General features: G+C 35.5%; 1 non-coding gene across 1 annotated transcript; it reads left to right on the plus strand.

The window, feature by feature from the left end:
- Positions 1-5,578: 5,578 nt before the first annotated feature.
- Positions 5,579-5,636, plus strand: LOC123840908 (U7 small nuclear RNA). The gene has a single exon (XR_006790131.1). It is a non-coding gene; the product is annotated as a U7 small nuclear RNA (small nuclear RNA).
- The last annotated feature ends 262 nt before the right edge of the window (positions 5,637-5,898 follow it).

Below are 5,898 nucleotides of genomic sequence, written 5' to 3' on the forward strand. Positions count from 1 at the left end.
TTTCTGCTGAATAATTTGTAGCAGGGCTATTAATCAAGAGAAAAATGAAGCTGCTTTTTCGTGATGAAAATTGCTTTCCAGTGACTGATTACGCTAATCAGTCTTTTGAAAGGGAAATCAAGAGTAAAATGGCGCATAATTCCATAACACTGCAGTGCACATGAAGAAAAGTAACTCATGCAGAACACAAAAAAGCAACTCTTGAGAAGATGTTGTGGGACAAGTAAGTTTGGGAAGCACTTCTAATTTGAAAATTCTCACTGAATCTTTGGGACACCAAAGGTTATAAGTAGTAAAGAAACTGACTTTACTCTTTTCATTCTATTTCTCAAGTGTATTTGATCACAGGTTTCTTTTTTTTTTTTTTTTTTTTCCCATCAAAAGCCATGTAACATGTCCAGAGACGTATGTGTTCTGAGGATCTTGGGTGAGAAATGATAATGTAAAGCAGGACAAGTCCCTGAAGGGGTGGTATGACCAGTGTTAATTTAGGACAAGGAATCCTGTGTAAGATAGTGGAGAGGAAAGGAGCAGGACGCAGGGAGAGCAAGTCTGAGCAGGGAGGGTGGTGGTGACAAGAAAAGATTAGTGGTACAGAGATAACCAAGTGAGAACACACAAGGTGTGAAGACATTAGCTGGACAACTCTCTCCTATTTACAAAACAACAAATATGGATTAAATGGACCTTTTAACATGTGGAATTACTGTTTGGACTAGTGTTTGCTATAACCCTGTAGGAGTTTCATAATTACTTCTTAAATTTACTTTGGTTTATTTATTTTACCTGAATGTATAAGATGTATTTTTCTATTTTATCTGAATAATGTATTTCTGATTGTACGTGTTCAAGAATTTAGCCAGTGATCCCTGAGAAACAGCAGATGATGGGCATAAAGAAGAAGATCTACAATTAAAAATACATTCTTAAATTCCTTACATCTAATTTCTGACCAGTGGCTAAGGAAGTATCAACCTTTAAAGAATTCTTCCTCATACCCCGTTCTTCCCTCACCCCACCCGCCCCAAAGAGCTAAGCCTGTTTGACTCCTTACTTACAGAAAAGTGAGAATTTTTGTCCTCAGCGCACTTTCTGGAAACAGTTATTATGTACCATGGATCTGAAATCGCATAATTTAGATGAAATTTCCATCAAGAGGCCAGGGGGAGAAAAATGCCGCATATGGTTGGAAATTTCCAGTTTTCCAATGATAGGTGACATTCATTTCTATATGCAAGTTTTAATGTCAGTAAGTTAGTTTGAAAAGTTTATCTAAACAAATTTATCATAAACTTGTACTATATCCCTTACTAAAAATCTGTCTAAAATTAATAACAGAATATTCTCAGCTTTGATAACAAGTAATGCTCTGGAACTCTTGCTACCACTGTGCCTAACAGTTCTCTGCCATGGCACTCACTCCAGCTTGAGTGCTGTAGATTTGTTCTGTTTTTACGTGAAAGCAAAACTGAATAAGAAATGGCAGTTGTATTTTAATTTGAGGTAACATTTAGAAATGATATAAAAAACTTGCATAATGAGAACATAGGTTTCTAAATCTAAGTCAGTGATTGGGAGGCTTGCTTTTTTACCTCTTTCATGTTTGAAACAGGTTCTTAATAATGTGGTATCAATCTGTTATAAGACATTTATAAAATGGCACTGCATAGAATTATTTACATGTCTCCTGAATGTGATTAAAAACACTTTATACAGAAAAGGCAATGCTATTATTCATTGACTATTAATAGCATATTTATCAGTTTCTTTATATTAATATAGCATATAAATAGGTATTTAATATTGAAAAAGTCCACTGAAATAAGAATTCTAACAGATTCTTGACTCCAGACTAAAGTAGTTAAATTTTTACCTTTTAAAAATTCTACTTGTAAAAAAAATAAATAATAAAAAAATAAAAATTCTACTTGTAAGTATGAATGTAGATGAAAAGAACATGTTTGAATTTTATGATATCCAGCCTCTAGAGTACAAAAAGAGCTCTGTGAGAATATAAGTGAGGTAGAAAAAAATTAAAATTGGGTTGCACACTAAAATTTTAAAGCACTCTCTAAGATTCTTAGCCAGGAAAGTGTCTTTAAATATTTATTTGAATATGTTACTACTTAGTGTATTTAGGCCATCATCTGGCAGTGGTCCCTTAAGCTAGGAATATTCAAATTAACAGGCTGTGGTAGCAAGAGATAATTTGGTATTTCCACACAGAATTGTTAGCCAACATTCTTTAGGTTGTATGGAGTGCTATAAAACTAGAATGAAGCCACAGTCGTGGCTCTCCTTAGTAAACAGAATAGGGTGACTTTAGAAAATCATTGTTCTTTTAGTCTGCTAGCCCCAATATACCAGAATAGATGCTAAACACTAAAAAAAAAAAAAACTATAAAAAATTAAACATTTGGAAATAACCAAGCGTTTATGAAGAGCTGGAGCAATCAAAACTCTATTTCACACAGTGCTGGTGGAAGTATGAGTTGGGAAACAGTTTGGTATTTTCCAATAAAAGTAAACAGGAGCATACTTTATGATCCACAGTTCCACTCCTTAGTACATAACACTTACACATATGCACTAAGCAATGCTTAAAGAATGTTCTTAGCAGCATTGTTCTTAAAGGCAAAAAAATGGAATCAGCCCAAATGGCCTTCCACAGGAGAATGGATAAATATTCATTCATTGTATGAATAAGCACTGGACTATTATACAACAGAAAAAATGAATGAACAGCAGCTGCCTGCATCAATATGGATGAAGTTCAAAAAAGTCACATAAAAAAACATATTGGGGCAACTGTTGGTTAATTGTCAGACTCTTGGTTTCAGCTCAGGTCATGATCTCAGGGTCGTGGGATCCAGCCCCTTGTGGGCTCCCAGCTCAGTGAGGACTCTGCTTGTCCCTCTGCCTCTCCCCCTGCTTGTGTTCTCTCTCTCTCTCTCTCTCACTCTCTCTTTCAAATAAATAAATAAAATCTTAAAAAAAAGACATGCTCTAGGATTATATTCATATAGCACTAAATGAGGTAAAACTAAATAGCAAATGTTTATGTATTAAAAATAAAATAAAAACAAAAGGATAAGTAATATAAACTTTTGAACTATGAGTGTATCTAAATTGAAGAGAGGAAGGGGAGATCAGTGAGGAGCATACAGGGGGTTGTGAGGTACTGATAATATTTTACTCTAAATTTGGTGTTGGGTACACAACCACTTATGTAATTATTACTCATTAAATTGAGGTACCCCTTTTTGTAAGTATGCTATTTTTCAAAATAAAAAATGTGATTGTGAAGCAAAATGATTTTAGGCTTGGCAGTTTGCTCAGACGCACACCCTGTCAGATGTGGACTTGTTTCTCTAGAGTGGTGGAAATCATTTACAATATTTATGGTGATTTGGATATAACACTTTGTAAGGACCTATCTACACCAACTTGGTTTTAATGCATAATTTTTTTATACACTGTTGAACTTGATTTACTGATATTTGTTGAGGATGTTTGCATCTATGTTCATGAGAAATTTTAGTCTGTTTTCTTGTAATGTCTTTGTCAGATTTTGGTATTAGGATAATTCATAAGTTAAGAAGTGTTCCCTCTGCTTCTATCTTCTGGAAGAGATTGTGGAGAATTGATATAATTTATTCATAAAATGTTTGGTAGCCCCATTTGGATCTGGGGCTTTCTGTCTTGGAAAGTTATTAATTATTGATTCAATTTCTTTAAAAGATATAGGCCTATTGGGATTATCTATTCCATTATTTTTAAATAGAAAAAGAACTCAGATACTGAGGAGTGACATTGGATTTAGACTCTATCTAGATTTTTTCAGATTATTTTAAGTTTTGTTATTGCTTTTCCCACATTTAATTTGACAGGTTTGTTTTTTTTTTAATTGTCTCACCTTTATGGAATCACACCAAAGTATTCAACCTAGTTTTCATATAAGCTACTCTCTCTTATATTGTTTGTATTGCTTTTTTAAAAGACTTTATTTATTTATATGAGAGAGAGCAGGGACAGGAGCAGAGGGAGAGGGAGAAGCAGACTCCCCGCTGAGCAGGGAACTGGATGTGGGACTCAATCCCAAGACCCTGAGATCATGACCTGAGCCAAAGGCAGATGTTTAACTGACTGAGCCACCCAGGCACCCCTGTATTGCTTTTAAATAGTAATTAAATTATACAATTATCAGAACATGTGCAATACTATAAACAGGTATCCTAACAAACACAGATCATTCTCGGTAAACAGTCATCTCTCCATGGAGTGGGCCTATAGTAGAGTAGCCTACAAACTCTTGAGTCTTGAGTATGCCCTGAGCATCAGTTGGCTTGCTTTACAGAGACCTTGGAGAGCACTGGTTAATTTGGTGAATTGGTTGAGTAGACATAGATTTGTTAAATGAGCTCCTGATTTATTAAAGAACATATGAAGTATTGTGGTACAAAAGACATCTGAACTAGAAAGCACAGGTGTCCTGACATTTATTCTCTCTCACTTAATCTTCTAGGACTTCAGTTTATTTCCTTGTACAGTAGTGATAACAACCATACCCACTGAAGAGATGTTCTAGACTAGGGAATCACTTGGGATTCCGTGGGGGATGGTAAAGGAAAAGGGAGAGGAAAACACATTTGTAGTGCATGTAAAGAGCTTTGCATCTATTATGTAACAGAATATTATCTTTAGACTACACAAGTCTAAGGTCCTTATTTTAATCAATGCAAATTAAAAGGCTACTTCTGTAAAACAGGATTATTTTTACAACACAGCAGATGGCCACGAATAATGATGTTTTTAAACTGATTATAACAAAAATAAATTTTTAAAAAGTCCGACATGCCAGATGTCTTCACTCAAAACATCAACTTGCTTCTCTTAAAATGAAGGCTGTCTCTAAAAAATAAAGGTATTCCATGACAATCATGAGCATAAGCAATGCATATTAATTCAGTTTATAGAAAATGATGTGCCCCCCACCGAGGCACGCACAAAATATTAAAACATATGACCAAAAGAGTGTTCAAAGATTGGAATGAAAGTGACAGTGAATTGGTAAAAACATTCAAACCATTAACAAAATGTTTCAGTAGACACTGAAGAGAAGAATGTATCAAAGGAGGGGCGCCTGGGTGGCTCAGTTGGTTAAGCAACTGCCTTCGGCTCAGGTCATGATCCTGGAGTCCCAGGATCGAGTCCTGCATCGGGCTCCCTGCTCAGCAGGGAGTCTGCTTCTCCCTCTCCCACTCCCCCCTCTTGTGCTCGCTCTCTCTCTCAAATAAATAAATAAAATCTTAAAAAAAAAGAATGTATCAAAGGAAATATACATATCTGTATATGTTTATGATTCTGCTATATCTTTCTTGCTTTATTAAAATTTGTGATATCTTGTCAAGTAATAAAGCATTATCAGAAATCACACTTTCACTTACTTCACTCCAAGGCAGTAGTCCAAAAATGGAACTCTGGTGTTGATCACCCTGAGTCTATGCCAGCCATGAAAAATTGTTCCCTGCAAGTGTTACCATCTTGTCTCTCAGTCTTAATAATCAACTTTAATAATAAGTTTTATTTCTCTTTTACTTTTTTTAAGTAGGCTCCACACCCAGTGTGGAGCCCAATGCGGGGCTTGAACTCACAACCGTGAGATCAAGACCTGAGCCAAGATCAAGAGTTGGGCGCGTAACTGACTAAACCACCCGGACACCCCTCTCGTTTACTTTTTACATGACCTACCAATTATTTATATAAATTGAGCTTTTATAATTATAAAGTAAACTTTACTTGTCTTTCACTTTAATTCTCTCTCCATTACCCAGTTATCTGGATTCCGTTCAGAATGGCTCTTCCACCCAATAAGCTGGGGAGATGGGCACTACCCTA

This window comes from Mirounga angustirostris, unplaced genomic scaffold (assembly GCF_029215605.1).
Source record: "Mirounga angustirostris isolate CCGP_5_RB_7025 unplaced genomic scaffold, mMirAng1.0.hap1 SCAF_11, whole genome shotgun sequence".
NCBI classification, from domain to species: Eukaryota; Metazoa; Chordata; class Mammalia; order Carnivora; family Phocidae; genus Mirounga; species Mirounga angustirostris.